At 54.6% G+C, this 17,677-nt stretch overlaps 1 protein-coding gene across 3 annotated transcripts in view; it reads left to right on the plus strand.

Moving 5' to 3' along the window:
* Positions 1–8,881: 8,881 nt before the first annotated feature.
* Positions 8,882–17,677, plus strand: part of DUSP8 (dual specificity phosphatase 8) — a 40,582-nt gene continuing 31,786 nt past the window's right edge. Inside the window, exon 1 of one of the 3 annotated variants that reach the window (XM_054275604.1) lies at positions 8,882–8,942. The gene's annotated coding sequence lies outside the window, so the exon portion shown is untranslated. Of the gene's footprint in view, positions 8,943–9,341; positions 9,397–9,861; positions 9,947–17,677 lie in introns of those variants that run through there. The other 2 variants (XM_054275602.1, XM_054275605.1) reach the window with 2 other exon arrangements.

A 17,677-nucleotide genomic window follows, 5' to 3' on the forward strand; every position in this document is an offset into this window, starting at 1 on the left:
TATGTGATGCTGCTGGGTTAATTCCTTCCTTAGCAGGGCTGGTCTCCTGGTCTCTATGGGCTGGCAAGAGAAAATGCTAATGTCCCCAGCAGCTGCTGGAGAGATTTAAAGCAGGAGTGAGTGAGGGATGCTGCTGCAGGTCGGGGCCGCACGCAGCCGTGAAGGAGAGCGCAGCCCCAGATTGAGGAGCGGAGACCTCGGTGACTCCTGGCTGGAAGATCTATGGCAAGCAGGCAGAGGCAGCCAAGCGGGCAGGGCCCCCTCCCCTGCTAGGAACAACGCTGAAGAGGGAAATAAATCACTGCAGCCTGACCCTGCTGCTACTGCAGCACTACCCAGGGTCATTATGAAGAGGCAGATTTCGGAGAGAACGTGTGTTTGCCACTGAAACAGGCAGGAGCTCAGAGCCCTGCCCAATACTGCCTGCAGCCGCCTGTCACGCTGCAAATCAGCACACCCTGACTTGAAAACACCCATAAATGAATGACAAGACCAGGACTAAAATACAGCCTATCAGCCCCACTGACCCTTCAGCTCATCTCATATGCCACAGCTGCCTCATCTTTTTCCAGCTGTAAGATGACCTCATGCCAAGGGGCAGCAATCACTGCAGACCAGCCATGGAACGGGGAGAAGGCATCAGGATCCACCTTTGCACCCACCCTGAAAGCAGAGGTGAAGCAAGAGATGGGGAATGCAGACAGGCTGTCATGGGACACTTCATCACCTGCTGAGTGCATGGTTTAATCAGCAGGCTGTCTCTGGGCTGTGCCATAGTGAGATGTAGGGACAGATCATGAAGATGCTTCCCTGAAAGCATCATGAGATGCCACCTTCTTCCTGTCTAGGTCTCCACACCTTCATCCTGTCCCAGGCTTCATTTATCAGGGGAGCTATGGGCAGAAAGAGCTGCAGTCCTCCCTGCCTCCCACTCACTGGAGAGCATTTCCACATCAGATCAATCAGAGATCTGTTTGGCAGCAAATTTTCAGATGACAGTGCAGTGTATGATGCACTGAAAGTATCTCAGCCATGAACAGCTCTGTGATCCCTCATTCAGAGGTCAGTACTCTTCCCAGCCTCTCTTGGTTACTTTTTGCTGCCTTCCCTGTAGCAAGACCTGAGGGGTCATGGCTGTAGGCATTTCCATCCTAACAAATGTAGGGGCTGTAGCCAGTCCTCGTCCCAGGCTGAGGAAGGAAGTGACATGTCACGATGGCAATGCCCCCAAAGAGGGTACAGCCAAAATGACTCACATTGCATCACCCTGAACTGGCACATTAAATCCACTGGGACAGTGCTACCTCAGGCACAGCCCAGACCAGGCATCCCAGGATGCTCCAAGGTGAGAAGAGGCACAGAGATGAAGCTGTATCCCCTTTCCCACCTCCTGTACCTGCACCAAGCTCACGTTTGCTGTGTCTGAGGCCTTGGTTTGATATCCTTCCCCATTACACCTCAAGCTCTGCAGCTCAAACACAAGTGCAGCTGGGGGGCTCGGGGGATAACTCTGACAGGACCACCCTGTGTGCAGTGCCAGGGGTTCAGCACAGGATCTAAAGCTCAGGGTTCAGATCCCTGTGGGACCAGTGGCATCTCTTGCAATAATGAGTGCATTCCTTCCCATAAGCTGGGACTCATGTCAGCCACATTGCAAGCGCTTTTGCACTCAGAGGCCACCCCCAGCACTAGGAAATCTTGCAGGGACAATGCCACTGTCCCCATCTCCTGTGCTACACAGGAGAGAGCCGCCCTGCTTGGTGTGTAGGCATGGGGCTGTTCAGATAAAGGCAGAGCTGACACAAAACTGGAAGTGACCCAAAGCCAGCCTTTTCTACATTTAACAAGTGTGACAAATGAGTTATCATCATCCCTTCCCCTGACGGACTGTCTTATCTGCAGGAAAATGGATGCTGGTTTAATGAACCAGGGGGAATATTGAACTGACTCAGCAGCACTTTTTGCATCTATAACCCATCGGGGATGGAGAGAGAGGGCTACTATTAGCAGCCATCATGTTTATTGTTTGTTACCCTTGTCGTAGGAGGTGAAATTGCTGCAGAGGTTGCAGGTGCACCCAGACACACCATGGACAAGAACAGGGTAGCAAGAAGGATGCTCAGCATCATGCTCAGCTCCACCACAGCCCTCGCCTTGGCTCCACCTGCAGCTCTGGGCCATGGGGCAGCAAAACTCCTCTGCTCTCCCTTCCTCTCTCTTAGTGTCTCCCCTTTAATGGAGTCCCTCCAAACCCATGGCAGAAGGAAAGCACCTCCAAAATAAGGGAAATAAGGGAGACTCGTAGATTTCCAATCTTTTGGGGGAGAAAAAAAAATTATTCATGCATGGGTCTTCCAAGTGAAGCAACATCAAGGTATTCAGCATTCATTTCTCATCTTGTCAGTGTCAGGGAACCCCAAATCGAGGCAGCAAAACTACATCCCCATATACTGTCAGGCAAGTACATCCCAGATTGCACCAACTGTGCTGTTAAGTGAAAGAAAGGACTTTTTTGATTTTGAGGGAACAAGGGAAAGAAAAGCAGCAGTCAAATCCGACAGGTCCTCTAATTGCCTTTTTTTTTTTTTTTTTTTTTTTAATTTTGCAAGAAAATTCTGGAAGTTCGGGTTTTGCCAAGGCTGACACCCGCCGCGGCAGAAGGCAGGCTTTCAGGAGCTGCTTCTCTGCCTTTTCACTTCTGCCACTCACAACGCCGCTCCGCGCTCTCCAAATCGCACTTTTTTTTGGCTGCGAAGCCGCAGCCTCTGTTGCGCTCCGCGGCGGGAAGGAAAGCTGTGAGGAGGGGGTGGAAGGGAGGAACAGCCGAACGCAGCTTGAGAAGCATCTTTTGAGATGGGGAAGAACTGACGGCCACGTTGCCATTTAAAGATTTAATTGTGTTCCTTCGGGAGCCTGACAGCTTGATGAGGATTGCTTTTTGGTTTTTGTTGAGCTCGGGGGGAGCGATTGTTCCCCGTTGGGCGACATCGTGCAATTGTGCCTAAAACACCTGCGCCGGTTTTGTGTGCCCGGTAGCTGAACGGCGTTCAAAGGGGTGAGCCTGGGGAAAGGCCAGCGAGGCTGGTGAGGGTCACCTCGTCCGGAGAGGAGATGCTGGGGGCCGGGGCTCGTTCAGCCCCGCGATGGATGGCTGCGGGGGGACCCTGGGGGCAGCGCCAGCAGCCGGGAGGAGGCGCCGGGGCAGGGAGCGGGTGTCCGGGCCGGCTGGGGCTGCCGGGCTGCGGCCCGCAGGCAGAGGGCTCTCTCGCACCGCGGCTGCACGCCGCCGGCAGCGCCGCCCATCACCGGGAGCCGTGCCCTAGCAAGGAGCGCGGTCCATCCACGCTTCTCCGGGACCCCCGAGCCAACAGCCCCAGCCCCGGGCTGGCGCTGGACTGTGCAGGAAGCAGCTGTGAGCTCAGGGTGGCTCCTAAAAGCAGCCAGAGCGGGTCCCCGTCCCTCCGCAGGGATGTGCCCTCCGTGCCAGCCGGGAGGTGTGCGTCAGGCACGGGCACGGGGCACACTCACCCTCCACGCTGGCAGGGAAGGGTGGCCGGGAGCCAGGCAGGGCGGGAGCAAACCCTGCCGTGCCTACGCGAGTCTCGGTGCCCGGCCGAGCCTCTGCCCCTGCTGCCACGCCGGGCTCAGGGATCTCTCCTGGGCACAAGGGCCCCAAGCCAGTGTGCAGACAGCAGCACGAGTCCTAGCTGGGGTGAACTGGATTGGGTTTGGCTGGAAAACACGACCCACATTTCTCCTTTAGTAATAAACATGAGATGGAGCTCATTCAGGTAAGGACCTCTCGGGCCAGTGTCGTCACCCGCTGGTTCCCCTGCTTGGGATGAGCTGCAGGCAGAGCACAGTGAGTCAGGCCTGGAGCAGCCATCGGCCTGGATACCCAAATTCACTGTCAGAGAGAGATGGCAACCTCTATTCTGCCCTGGGGTGTGTAATCCTCCAGCAAAGCTGACTATGCTGCAGCATCACAGCCCTGCTTCCCAGGTGCTCCATGGGCCAGGAGGCAGAGTTATGCTGCCAGCAAGTAGCAACCCTCACCTCCCTTCCCAGCCATGTGCTGATGTCCTGGGTGACCTAACCAAAGCCCTTTCATCCCCTTATCCCCCTCCAACACTGTCCCATAGGTTGATGGCTTCTCAAAGGCAGAACTGCAGCCTTGCTGAGAACCACCAGGCTCTGGGACCTTGGCACTGTGGGTGTCCTGTGATGGGTACAACTGCAGGAGTGCCCAGCTATGGCTGGCAAACACAGGGGGAGAGCTGGACACTGATGGAGCTGCCCCTTCCCTCCTGTCCATGCCCTCATCCATGCACAGGTTGGACACTGAAGAGCGCCTGGCTCTGCAGGCAGACCACGGCATGCACAGCCCTGCCGGGGGGAGGAGGGGGAGGCACAGATGGCAGCAGATGCTCTCATCAGTGAAAATGATTGAAGCAAAACAAAAAAACCCTAGCAACTGGTGAGCAGCCTAACAAAAACTAGCACAGGGGTACAGAGAAAGGGTCTGGACCTGACAGACCCTTGCATGGAGCCTAGCTCCATGCTGCCTTCTGGCCCAGGGTAATGTTTTTCCTGTCTCCAGCTCACAGAGAAAAAAGACTGTGCCTTGTCCCAGAGCACTGGGCAGTGATTATTGTTTAAGATTTGGATACATTAAAATGAAACCCTTTGGTTTCTCTCCCTTTCCCTTGTCCCTATCCTCTCTCTTGTCCTTTTCCCTCTGCCTTCAAAGAAGTGAATATGACCCCTGACAGCTTCTAAGCACATCTAAGCCCCTCGCCCACCCTCACTACCCATGGCAAGTCTTAAAGTGGGCCAACATGGCACTCCATTTCAGCACTGGGGGCAAAGGAGCAGGAATGCTTCCTGCACCTGAGAGTGTTACTGTAAAGCAGCTCCTCTGTTGTAACAGCCTCATGCCAGTGCAAAGGTCCTGCTCCTGCACCCCTCCCATCCCCTGACTTTGACCCATCGTGCCAGCTCGCAGCAGCCATGCCCCGTGTTTGGCACATCTCCACGCTCCTGCCCAGCTTTCCTCCAGTGTGCCGGGCCAGAGGGAATCAGAGGGACTTTATTCACTGTATGATGATTTACTTTTCCTTTTCCCCTTTGGCAGGAGTGCCTTGTGGCACAGTCAGAGCTACAGAATGAATGCTTCTGCAGCATGTGCTGAGCTGAATGGCACAGCACGCAGCCCTCCAGCCCGCTCCTTCTGCGATTAATTGCACGGGAGCTGCTCCTGCGCCGTGCATGCACCGCCCTGCACGCTGCCAGGGCTGGGCCACCCTGCACACAGGCAGATTCTCCTGTTGGGAAAATGGAGACAGATCCAGGGCAGCCCCTGTGTGAGAAACACACCTGCCTGGTGATGCTGTAAGTGTCTTTTGCTGCTCAAGCATGTCAGCTCTCTTCACTGAGTGACACCATTTGGGGCTTTGCAGGAAGAAGGTGGCGTGCACAGGGATCTGCGTGTCCATCCCAGACACGAGGTGGGAGAGCTGGGAGAGCATGGACAGGCACCAGAGAAGGGAGTGATGCCCTTCTCAAAGTCGATGTGGAGTTCACCACACCAACACATTTCTTTATGAACAGAACAAGGGATACAACGCCTGACAAGCCCCTTCCTCCAGCACCACACTGTGCCCCACTCCAGGATGTCACAGCAAGGGTGACACGCAAGCACGTGCCAAGGCTGGAAGAAGCAGAGCCATGCCAGCCCCAGGCTGACTCTGGCCTCAGCTATCAGCACAGTTTTGAGGTGCCAATACCCCCTCAAGATACCCACAAGATGCTGGGAACACAGCATCTTGTGCCACAGCCAGCCCTGCTGAGTGAGGGTGATGGGATGCTGGCTCAGCCAGTGGTGCAAGCAACTGCCTCTAAATAACTAGGATAGGTTAAAAAAAATATTATTTGGCCATTTAAAGAAATTGCAAGTTGACAAAAGTCTCTCTTTTTTTGATGGGTAAGAAAGTTGGTTTGGCAGCAATTCCTTTTTACTAGTTTTAGTTTCCTTCATGATCAGGTTCCAGTTTTAATCCCTGCAGGATGCATGCAGAAGGCTCTGCTGCACTCTTCTGCACTTGGCCTGCCATGGCAATTAGGGGGCCTGGAAAACGTTTCAGCAAGAACTATTACGTGTACAAGCATAACTTGCATTTGAAACACGTAGCTGGGATGCAATCTATCTTTGGATGTGCCTGAAATCTGGGAGAGAGGAAAAACCTGAGTGGGGTGAATTATTTTTTAAGTGCTTTACCTGAAACAGAGTGCTTTCCTTTAGCCATAAGCACCTTGCTGTGTAATTTTTGCTCAGCTGGTGATGGCTGTGACGAGAGGGGGGTGTGATGGCCCTGGGGCTGAGACAATAGATCCACATCTGGTGGATGGAGCTTAGAGACGAGCCTGCTTTGTTCTGCCTGCCTGACCATTACAGCATTGCCCTGGCTCTCCCAGCCTAATTTCCCCTGGGGAAAACAGGGGTGATAGGGATGACCCGAGCCATGCAGAGCTGACCAGGTGAGCTCGCAGCGCTGCCCTCGCTCGGGCTGGCTGCCCACCTCCATGCAGCCGTGGGTCCGCACCCAAACGCCAGAATATCAAGTTGAGCAGGACTGGGATCCAAACAGGGTTAGCTCCCAGCTTTGGGAGGCAGGTAGGTTTTGCAAGCCTCAGTTGACGCCTGCTCCCGGCCCCTGCGATCCCGGGAGCAGTTTAGCCGCAGTGAATCATTTGTTTTGGTTTCTCCCCACCAGGCGCTTGGCGGCAGCGCCTCTCGCAGAAGCAGTGGGCGTGGGAGAGATGCAGGCTCGTGGGCTGGAGCCACTCCCGTGGCCGTGAGAACCCGTGTCCCACTGGTCCCCAGCCCGCTGGAGCTGCTCCTCCTGTTTGCTGCCAGTGGGGATTTGTGTGGGGCAAATCTCCTGTGTCCGCATCAGCCAGGGATGCAGCAGGGGCACCCATGGATTAGCTGAGGAGAGGTTGCCAGGGATGAAGGCTCAAGAGGGAGCTCAGCTTGGTCCCTTGCTGGAATGTACAGTTCAAGGGTGTCCCTCAGGACCCTCCATCCTCATCACCTCCCCATCCCTTGCCTGCTCCAAACTCAACATATTTCTTACATCTGCTTCCCACTCTCCTCCCCTGTGCCATGCCACTGGACAGACAGGGAACAATCTTCCTGACAGCTCATCTGGGATGTGCCAGGTCCAGTATTGGAAACATTGATTTTAACTGGAGTTTGGAAAAAAAAACTGTTTAAATCCTCTTCCTTCAGCAGGTTTTGTGAGCTCATGGCTCTCTGCCTAGATAACAGCTTTTATGAGGAAGCTTTGGGATTTTCAGGCTCATTCCTTTCCCCCTCTTTTTTCCTGCTTTGCTCCAGAAAAGGGGTGTTGGGTAGGGGAGGAAACAGTCCAAAGCTGAGGCAAGAGAAGGTTTTCCCTAGGTTTTCTCTGGTTTTCCCCATCTGGGTGCTTTGCATGGCCACAAGGAGGGATCTGGGCAGGAAAACCAGCAGGAAAGGCTCTGTTCCAGCCATGCCGGTCATGCTGCTGCTCCAGCTCCCACCAGGACCGAGTGTTCCCATGCCACTAAAGCAGCAAGTGCCCGTGCTACCCCAGCATCTTGCCACTGATTATGATAACTGGGCTGCAACCCATGAGTTTAGGTAGAATATCCCTCATTTTGTAAAAGTTTCCCTGCTGACAGCTTTGGGTGAGCTGATTTTCTGCGCTTAGGAGAAGGGCATGAACTCAGTGTTGCTTATGCAATGGGGAGAGCGAGACTTTTTAGCATCCCCGGGTTTTATACCTCTGGTGCTTTGTGAGAAATGACATTTCTGGGAAAGATTTTGCCGCCAGTTACTGTGGGAGCTCGACGTTCCTGAGCAAGCTGCCGGCCCCGTGTCTGGAGACATGAGAGTTAATTTTAAAACATCCGGCATCTGTATCGGCAGGGAGGAAGGTTCCCTTCATTTCCTAAGCACCAGCAAAACCTAAGCTTCTAAACCCTAATCCCTCTCTAAGCTGGAGCTGCCACGCCAGGGCCAAGGGCAGAGAAAAGCCCCTGCCGTGTAACCAGGCCAGTTCTTTGGTGAACCCGCAGCAGGATGGGGAGCCCTGAGCTCCAGGATGGGGATGGAGCCCACTCCATCCATCCAGAAACTGACCCGTGGGTCAGACTCCTCCTGATTTTTGGTCACACTTCACCATGCCGCCCTCCAAGACCGCGCTGTCCCTACGCCTGTCCTTCTGCAGCTTGGGCACCCCAGGGAGAATGAGTCCCGTGGGGCGCCCCGCAGGTCCCGGCTGCTCCAGCTCAGCAGGCAGAGGGGTGACAGGCGGTAGGGGTGGCCCCAGTTGCGGGAGCGCTCTCGGCTCAGCCTCGCAGCGCTAGGCAACCCGGGAACCATCCGTGACCCAGAACCGCACGGCAGCGCGCTCTCTGCCAGGAGCGGCGCGGCTCGGGGGTGTCCCAGGCTGGCGGGTGACCCCGGTTAGAGCCCGGCCCGCTCTGTCCCGGCCCCCGAGCCCTCAGCGGCGCCGGCCCCGGGGCGCAGCGCCCGCTCCCTGCGCGCCGCTCCGCGCCCGCGGGGCTGACGTCACCCTGCCCTGCGCCGCCCGCGCTGATTGGCTGCGGGTGACGTCAACGCTGTCTCTTTTTTTTTTACCCTTCTTCTTTTTTTTTTCCTTTTTTTTTTTTTCTCCCTTTCCCCCGTCCCCCCCCCCGCTCGCTCCCGAGGCATGACCTCATCGCCGGCGCATTCCCGGCGGCGCGCGGAGCGGCGCGGAGCAGCGCGGAGCAGCGCGGAGCGGGCCCCCCCCGCCCGCCCCTCAGGGCATGCGGGCCCTGCGGCGCCGGCAGCGGCCGCGCCAGCGGACAGCCCGCGGAGCGGAGCGGGGCGGCCGCCGAGCCCGCCGCGCCGGGTCAGTGCGCGTCCCGCCGCGTCCGCGCCGTGGCCGTGCGGGACGGGGCCCCGCGCCCCGGGGCAGGCGGGGAGGGGGCGCGGGGGGCGGTGCGGGGCGCCCGCGCAGTGTGGGGAGCGGAGCCGGCGTCGCGCCCTGAGGCGGCGGGCAGCGCGGCAGCATGTGCCGGTGTATGTGCGTGTGTGTGCACTGGAACGGCGCTTCGCGGCCGTGAGCGCTGGAACGGCTCCGGTGCGAGCGAGGATGATGCGTGTGAAGTGCCGGGGCTGGGAAGGGAGCAGCCCCACGGCGGGGATTGGGGAAAGAAGCGGGGGCTGGGTGGGGGGGGGGGGGGGGTGGGCTGGCGCTCCGCGGCCGCGCATGTCGGGGATGCTGCGCTTGTTTTCGGGCGGGGGGGCGCTGGAAATCCCACCCTGCCTCGGCGGTGCGCGCTTGCCGGGCGGCCGTGGTGCAGGTGAGGAGGGGGCTCGGGAAGCTCCGCGGAATCGCCGCTGTCCTGCCGGGCCGGGGGTCGCGGGTGGAGGGGCTTTCTGGCGGGGCTGAGGGCTGGTGTTTGGGGAAGCGGTGTTAACAGCACTGTGGTTTTTCTGATGATGAAAGAGGTTGGAGTGTCGCCCTGTGTCCTTGGCGTTTAAACGAAGCCGGCATGTGTTCAGCAGCGGGGGTTTTCATGCAAGACTTCGTTGCTGCGGCTCCAAAGGCGCTGCTCGCGATTAACGAGTTAAGCTGCTCGTTTATAAAAATCCTCTGCACCTCCCCTAATGTGCCTGGACCGATTGATCACCCGCCACACACCCTCAATCATTATATAGTGGCAAATGTTGCTTTCTGTGCTGAGCGTTGTTTGTTTTTAAAGATTCCTGTTTATTTCCCTTATTGATAAATAAGTTCCTTCTCCTTCCTGCTCCCCCCTCCCTTTTCTCCTCCCCCAGAATTAAATTCCTGAGCAACAGCAAAAGCTGATGTCAGTGCTTCAGCTTGCATTGGGGGAGCTCTGTGAACAGGTCAGTAATTTGCGGTTTCGTTGGAAGGAAGAACGCGGTGCAGTGCTGTTCTGATAGGGATATTTGGATTTTTCTAGGCATGGATGCGTTTATCCCTCGGATTGCGGTAGCTATCCACAGCTCCCTGCTGGGAGCTGGGTGCTGCATAAGCATATGTAGGAGAGACCATCCCTGTCCCAAGCAGCTGGCGATGACGAATGCGTTGGGAATGGTTGCCAGAGGTTCCATCTCCCTGTGATTTGGGGGAGTAAGGCAGAGCCCTCTCCCGCAGGAAAGGGCGAGGATATCCGAGCAGGTAGCGCTGAGGATTGCACCTGGCAGTGCAGGGGCCATGATAACCTTGAGCACAGCTTGCCCGTGGAGCGGTGTTTGGCATTGGCTTGCATTGTCTCATCCCCCTGCGCTGAGGCAAGGGCTGGAGGCACGGCTGCCTGCGCCCAAAGGCGGCTGTGGAGAGCTTTGTTTTCGGGAGGAATCGGTGCTTTTGGGTCTGGCCCTGCCTCTGTGTGCCTCTGCTGGCGCTGTCGGAGGGCGGCTGTGCCGGGAGGACTCTCTCTGCAGAAGAGGTTTGTTGGGGTTTGGGTCTGCATGGCGGTTCCTGCACTCGCTTTTTGATTTTGCTTGTACCAGCTCCCGAAACGAAATAAGCTGTGCCACCAAGAAAATCCTCCTGGCCATAGCGTATTTGGGATTTTAAAACACCTTCAAGGACTTTGCCGGTGTCTCATCCCAAATTTTGCATGGCACAGCCACAGTGGCAGAGCCTGGATGTGCAGGATTGTCTAAATGGCTGGGACAAGAGTAGACAGGCGAGAGTGTGAGCAGCACAGGGATGCCCACATGCCTCTTTGCAATGGCAGCACGCAGATATTCCTGCCCTTGGTCTGTTGGCAACACAATTGAGAGGCTCAAACCTGAGGCTGGAAGGTTTCCAAGCAGAGATGTCAGCAGCTCACACCAAAACTCTTCTAACCCAACAGACTGTCCTCCCGTGGCTTTCAGTTGTCCTTGCTTAGACATAAGGCAAGGAGAACCTGGATCTAGCATTGTTCTTTAAAGTCTATCCTCAGCTAAGCTTGGGAGAGCTGAGCAAAGTGTCAGAGTCCTTAGGAGCATTCACTGGGGACTCTGCATGGAGATTATTCCTGCAAATACTGCACCATGTTTGTCTGCAGTGTGCTTTTGCTGGGTGCCAGGTACCTCACTGAGAAAGCCCCTGAGCCCTTGGAGAGCTTATATTCACCTAATATTAAATGCAACGTAAAGTGACATTGCAGTAAAAGTGTACTACAAAAACACCCCTGAGGGCTGGGTAGGACTAAGCAGTAGTGTCTGTCCCATGCTGCCAAATTGGATCTTAAGAGGTGGGAGAAAACTCTCTTCTCTCCTGCGCAACCCTGTCCTCCCTTAGGAAACCTCTACAGGCTGGAAACCCCCCAAAAGGCTGGAAACCCACTGTGCCTCTGGATTTGTGAAGTGACTTCTCTTGGCATGAGTATGAGTGAGTCCCCATTCCATCCCTACCCGTTACCTCTGCACCAGCTGCTGTAATCTGCATGGGGGATGAGGGTTTTTCCTCTTTGGATTTGCTTCCTTGCATTTAAACAAGGCTTTTCTTGGGGATCAGAGATTCATTTCTGTGGTGCACAGCTCAGCTCCCAAAGCCCTGGGCACAGTCAGGTGCAGACCATGTTCACACTATCCAGAATGGGAGGAGGAAAAGGAGGTGCTCCAGCATTTGGCAGCCCTGATTTATGGTGCAGGCTCATAGGACACTGCCATCATACTGAAACTGTGCCAGCAAACTGAATCTGGTGGAAAAGGAGGCAATGAAGAGAAGGAGCTTGTGACTGCTGACCCCTCTCTCCCAGTAGGACAGCCAGGGAGAGTCTGTAGCCTGTTTTGCCCTCTGCCATGTGTTTAATGGCAGTGTTAAGGGGGAGGTGGTTGCAGAAATTCCCAGGTGCTCACGGTCTCTGGGTCTCCCTGCACTCTTTTCCTTGCTGCTATGCAGAGAAACTCCTGCAGCCAGAGCGGCAATGCAGTCATACTGTGGGGAAAGCTTTGACACTCCTCTGCATCCCCATGCCCTCTGGGTTTTAAAACCTGTTTTTCAAGCCTTACATTTCTTCTCTGAAGATACACCTGTCCCGCCTGATGCCAGTGGGAAGGAGCACCTGACGTAATTGGAAGGGAGACGAGTGGCCTGGGAGCATTCATCAGATAAGAAGCTAAACAAGCTCTGTGCTCAAGATTTTCTCAAGCTTGCTCAGGAGACCTGGGTGTACTTCAGGATTATAAGGAGTGTGAGGGAGGGTAAAAACTGATTGTGCCAGGATGCCGTGCACTGCTGGTGTCAGGGCTGCTGTCAAAGCCAGGCAGAGCTTGTGGTGTGATCAGTGGTAGAGCAGGTTCCTGCAGGGGCAGTGAGCGGTGTAGTGCACCCCAGTGATGGCTTTGCCTGCTCATCTGATGGAGGGGGAGACCGTGACATGTGTCCCATCCCCATGGCACAGTTGTTGTGCCAGAAGTGGGCCAGCAGCTGAGACCATGGTGGAACATACCAAGCTCTGGTCATGGTCGGTGCCTTGGTCACCCTGTCATGAGGTCATGGAGAGGAAAACATCTCTTTCTCTTCCAAGAGATGTTTCTGGACTTTTTGCCCCAAACCTTTGGTCCATGCTGTCCAAGACACTCCTTTGGTTCTCAACAATCTCCCTTCAAGAAAGGAGATTAAGAGTAAGGTGGGCTACGCTGGGGTACTGTGCACAGCACAGAGCCCTGCTCAGACTGTGCTGTAGACTGCCATGACTCCTGTAGGATGGCCAGCTCCACTTCTCTGCTATTTGGCTCTTCCTCTGAGGCTTTCTAGACCCAGCTGGACAAGTTAATCTAGGCTGATGTGCAGGAGGCTTCTTTCCTTGCTTTGCCCAGGGCTTCTGTGGGGTTGGTTCTGGTGCTTTGGATCTCCAGTTTCCCAAAGCAATGAGTATTGTTTGCATGGTGTCATGGAAGGATCACCATTTCAGAAAAAAGGTGAAGTGGTAGCACAGGCTGGGTTCAGAGGAGAACCTGGAGGTGCTCACTGGAAGCTGATCCAGTACATAGAGTCTCCTGTTGTAAACAGGACAGAAATGCAGGGGCTGTGTGCACTAAGCCTAAACTTAAGAGACTCCTAGGAACCTATCTGGGGCCGGAAATCCCTCTTAGGTTTCCTATTTTCTTCACACTCCTCTTAGGCCTTTCTCCATGTTTTTTTTTGTGTGTGGAAAACGCTCATGGTTCCCTAATATGTGCATATATGTCTTGTCTGCTTTTACTGTATTTTCTTTAAATAAAGCCTTTTCTTGGGTCAGAGACCTTGTATTCTTCAGGAATTTCTCCCGAGTCCTTCAAGGTCCTCTAGCAGTTTGCAAAAGAGGCTCTCTGTGTAGGGTTTCTGCATTATGAGGGGCATTATTTCTGATGACTGGAACTGATGACTGTTCCCACTGATGACTGGGAACAAGTCATTTAGCAACAGAAGGGCAAGACAACCCGTTCTGGTGTTGATGCTCGTTCTCCTTTAAGGGAGAGAGGGGTTGGACCAGCTGAACCACTGAGGTCCCTTTAAGCCTAAATTATTGCATGACTAGTCCATGAATACCCACCGCCCTGCTTCTCCAAGGCTTTTGTAGGATACCTGTTATTAGGCAGTGCTGGTGAGGGGACATGAATGAGGTGGACCACTGCTTTGATCCTGCATGGAGGCTCCAGTGACAGCATGACCCTGGCATGCTGTCCCCCACCACGTCCTCCAGCCCCGCTAATGATGCAGTGCGTCTTTCCGGTCCGTCTCTGTCACCCCGCATTACTCATCCGGCACCACGGAGGTGCGCAGTGTGCCTGCATCCCCGCTTTTCAGCTCGCCTCTTTTCAGCTCTTTAATAGGGGATTTAGTTCTCTGAGGAGCTCTGCTGTCTACAGCTAGCACATGGTAATTCAGCTGATGCAGCAGAAGCTCGGGGAGAAATTTCAGTCTATTAGGGCACTGCAGGTTTTTTGCATCGAGTAAGTCAAGCCCTTTCCACACGTTAAACCTGTGCCTGCGTGAATCGCGCGTCTCCCATTGAAATCCAGACCCTCCACACAAAGAGGGTCCCTCCGTCTCTGCTGAAAAGAAGGAACCAAGAAGTGTCTACAACATCTGATTGTTCTTGCGTTGCCTCTAACAACCCTCATTTCCAAGCTTGCAATGGCAGCCTGGTCCTCCTCGAGCCGTGGCTTGAGTGCAGTTATTCATGCCATCCTCGCTGCCTTGGCCGGCAGCCCTGCGTGGGGAGCGGACGGGCGCAGCCCGAGCCTCGCTCGGCACTTGAGGCTGCTGAGTGAGGGCTGGTGCAGAGAGGGTGCCAGCGCTGCTGCCTGGAGCCTGCCCATGAGAAGCCACCTTAACCACTCTGCTGCTGCCGGGCACCTCGCAGAGATGTCCCCACTGGCTCAGCAGGGCTGGCACCCAGAAGCCAGGGAAGCCTGGAGCTGTCCTGTACACCTTACCTGCTGCTCACGTCAGGTCAGGTCTTCTGGTGGAAAGTCAGAAGGATGCAGCAGGGCAGGAAGGTGACCCAGGGCAGGAAGGTGACCCAGAGGGATGAGCCTCCAGCCAAAACCGAGCCAGGGCCCTCTGAATCGCTCCGTGGGGTGGTAAAGAGACAAAATGCCTCCCGCACATCAAGGGAAGTTGACTGCTGCAAAAAAACCCGAATGCAAATCTCTGACTGGGCAGAATCTCCCCAGACACATCCTTTTGTAAAGCACTCTCATTGTACCATTAAAAATAGATCGACGCATTCTCCGCTTGCTTGCTGAATGCTGATGCCTGTTAATTCTGTGTCACCCTCACAATCCCTTCTGCTCTGAGCTTGGCTGCCTCTTTGTCTGGCACCTGAGCAAGGTTCATTCAGCAGTACCTGATGCAAAGACAAGGGTGAGCTCTGTTGGAGTCCAGCAGGACAGGTGGGAAGGTGAGGGTGACTGAACTGGCCTTAGCTGGGGTCAGCCAGCCCAAGAGGAGCAGGGCTTGGTGTGATCACCCCAGCTGTCACTTGCAGGCTCAGAAGCAGGGCTCAGTGAGACCTGCTGGCATGGAGATGAGTTGGAGGATGTTTAATCTCTGGGTGGATGTCATGATACATCTCTGGGTTTTTTTTGAAACTGGGGTTAAAGTGCACATATATGTCATGCTTAACACCTGCCTGGAGTTGGTGAGGGGAATATTGCTGCCTGTTTCCTCCAGCACAGGAGTCCATGTAGTTTGCCACCCACAGTAGCAGTGATAATATGGATGCAGAGAGAAGACCCATGTTACAAAGTGCTGCAATACCCTGCTCTCAGTCAGGAGGCCAGGCTGCAGGATTTATTTCATACATGAAGAACTGTGGCATCTGACCAGCAAGCCATGGCTCAACACGGTGGTGAGGGTGGAGGAAGACCTGCAAATCACTTTGTTTCACCCCCGTGTCACCTCAGATTAAGAACAAAACCAGCTGGTGATGAATCATGGCCCCCAAGGGAAAAGGAGAAGAGCAGGGCAGGAGCATTATCTTGGGCTTTGCCTGTCTTGTGTGGTTTTTATTAGAGAAAGGTAATCCTCCAAACTCAGGACCTGATGCCTCCTTGTTAGGGCTGTGGTAGAAAGTAGAACCTGAGCTGGCACGTGCTAATTCATCCCAAAGCCGTGAGCAATTTGGCTATTGTATGCATATAGAGAATTCAGCAAGCCATGAAGCCATGAAGGTCAGAAAACTCCTGTGAAATGTATTTGCTGGCCTGGGGAATGTCTCATCCCATGGAAAACCAACATAGCCCCTTGCAACTGCATTGAATTTTGGATCCTGTAGGGAGTTTCACAGTTTTGTGGGAATAGGGAGGCATAGCTGTGGGCATTGGCTTTTTCTGGCTGCAAACCTGTGCTGGGATCTGCACCTCAGTCTGCACTGGTATCACCAGAAACTGCAGACAGCCTGACAGAAAAGAACATCATTGTTCTTCAGGGTGGCAGGGCTCCTATTTGTCATTTGAATATGGGGGCCCAGTGACACTGCAGAGGCATTAGCCACTGTCATTAGTCACTGCACAGGGCACTGACTGCCCCTGTGTGTGCTGGGTGCTCGCTTTGGCCTCACCTGTGACTGTCCCCAGCACTCTGCTGAGATGGACAAGTCCCTGTCACTGGGGATTGTGCTTAAGAAGTGAAATGCTATATTTATCTGCAGCTTTGGAGAGCCACAGCTTAATCCTGTGCTTTCTTTCACTTGGTGTGTAGGTGTTGTGGGAAAATAGGACCCAGGTCCTGGAGACCCTTTCTCCAGGAGAAAACTGCACATGCACCCAGCAGGTATTTATGGTGTTGATTGTCTTGGGACAAGAGAGACAGACCAGCCCTGCAGAACTATCTCACTGCATACCTTTCTGGCTGCCTCTGTCTGCTCTTGTTGTACAAAGGCAAGGAAGCACCTTATCCCCAGGATAAACCTGCTGGGCTCGGGGGTCATGCAGCACATGATGGGATAGCAGGCAGTGGGCAGCAAGGGCCCTTGAAGATCAGCAGGACTAGGTTTCTCTTCTCCACCATGACATGTCCTCTGTGATGTGTGCCAAGCTGCTCAAAGCAGAAGGTGCTTTTAGGTCTGAGAGTGTGGCCAGCTCTCAGCTTGGCAGGGTGAGAATGGAAATGGGATAGCTTTGGTATTAGAAAGCAGCGTGCTTGGGAGCAATATCCTCAGCATGGGCAAAGGTGGTGATGAAATGGCTGGCTGGTCATGGATAACCTTTGGTCTTGGCTTTTGTAGGCTTTCAAATGAAAGCTTGTGTTTATATACTAAAGGAGAAAACCATATAAATCATGTTAAAAGCACAAGTCTAAGAGGAGAAGATACTGCCCTTGTCATCTACACTCCAGCCAAATTCCTTTCCCTGCTGTCCCCGTTGGCTTTTCCTGACCGGATCTCCAGATTGACTACCATGACTGCAGTCAGAAATTTTTCTGGGAGTGGCCAGTCTATAAATCCTTAACTTCACTTTTTTTTGTGGAAACAGGCTGGGAGGCAATTACATTTGCAGTCATAACCCATCCAAAGCCACTGGCACAACATCAGGTGGTGAGAGAGGATGAAGGACCCCTTTGCTTGTCTTAACTGCAGCCAGGAGAGCCAATCTGCCTTGTGGGCTGAGGGTGCATGGGAACGACTCCCTGGCAGCTGGGAACAGCCTGTCCCCTTTCCTTTTGTCCCTGAGTTGTCCCATGCCACCGGCCACGTACCCAAGGCTGAGCACCCCCACACCGGCACTGCCACGTGGCTCCACGCCGCGTCCCTCGTCCGGTGTGACCGCACCATCTGGCACTTTGCTGAAGGACATCCTGGCCCTTCAGCCACGTCCTCTGGTGGAAAACACCTCCTGGGTGCAGGGTGCAGGTGGGGAGGGCAGTGGGAGATGCAGGGAGGCGAGTGGGTGCTGTTTGGCTGCATGCAGCTCCTTGCAGGGCTCCCTGGCATGCTGCTTCCAGCCTACAGGAATTGAGAGGAGACTGCGGTGTAGAAAGGAGGAGAAAAAATTAAAGAAATCATGAGATCAGCGAGCTTGAAACGCTGGCAAAAGTGCAGTGGCTGCCTCCGGGTGATATGCTGTGGGAAAAAGAGAATGCTGCCCTTTCCCTCCTTCCTGAAGTGCTCCCTGCATGGAGAGGCATGC

Source organism: Melozone crissalis, unplaced genomic scaffold (genome assembly GCF_028551555.1).
Source record: "Melozone crissalis strain CALT ecotype California unplaced genomic scaffold, PUWL_Pcris_2 ptg000018l_1, whole genome shotgun sequence".
In the NCBI taxonomy this organism is placed as follows: domain Eukaryota; kingdom Metazoa; phylum Chordata; class Aves; order Passeriformes; family Passerellidae; genus Melozone; species Melozone crissalis.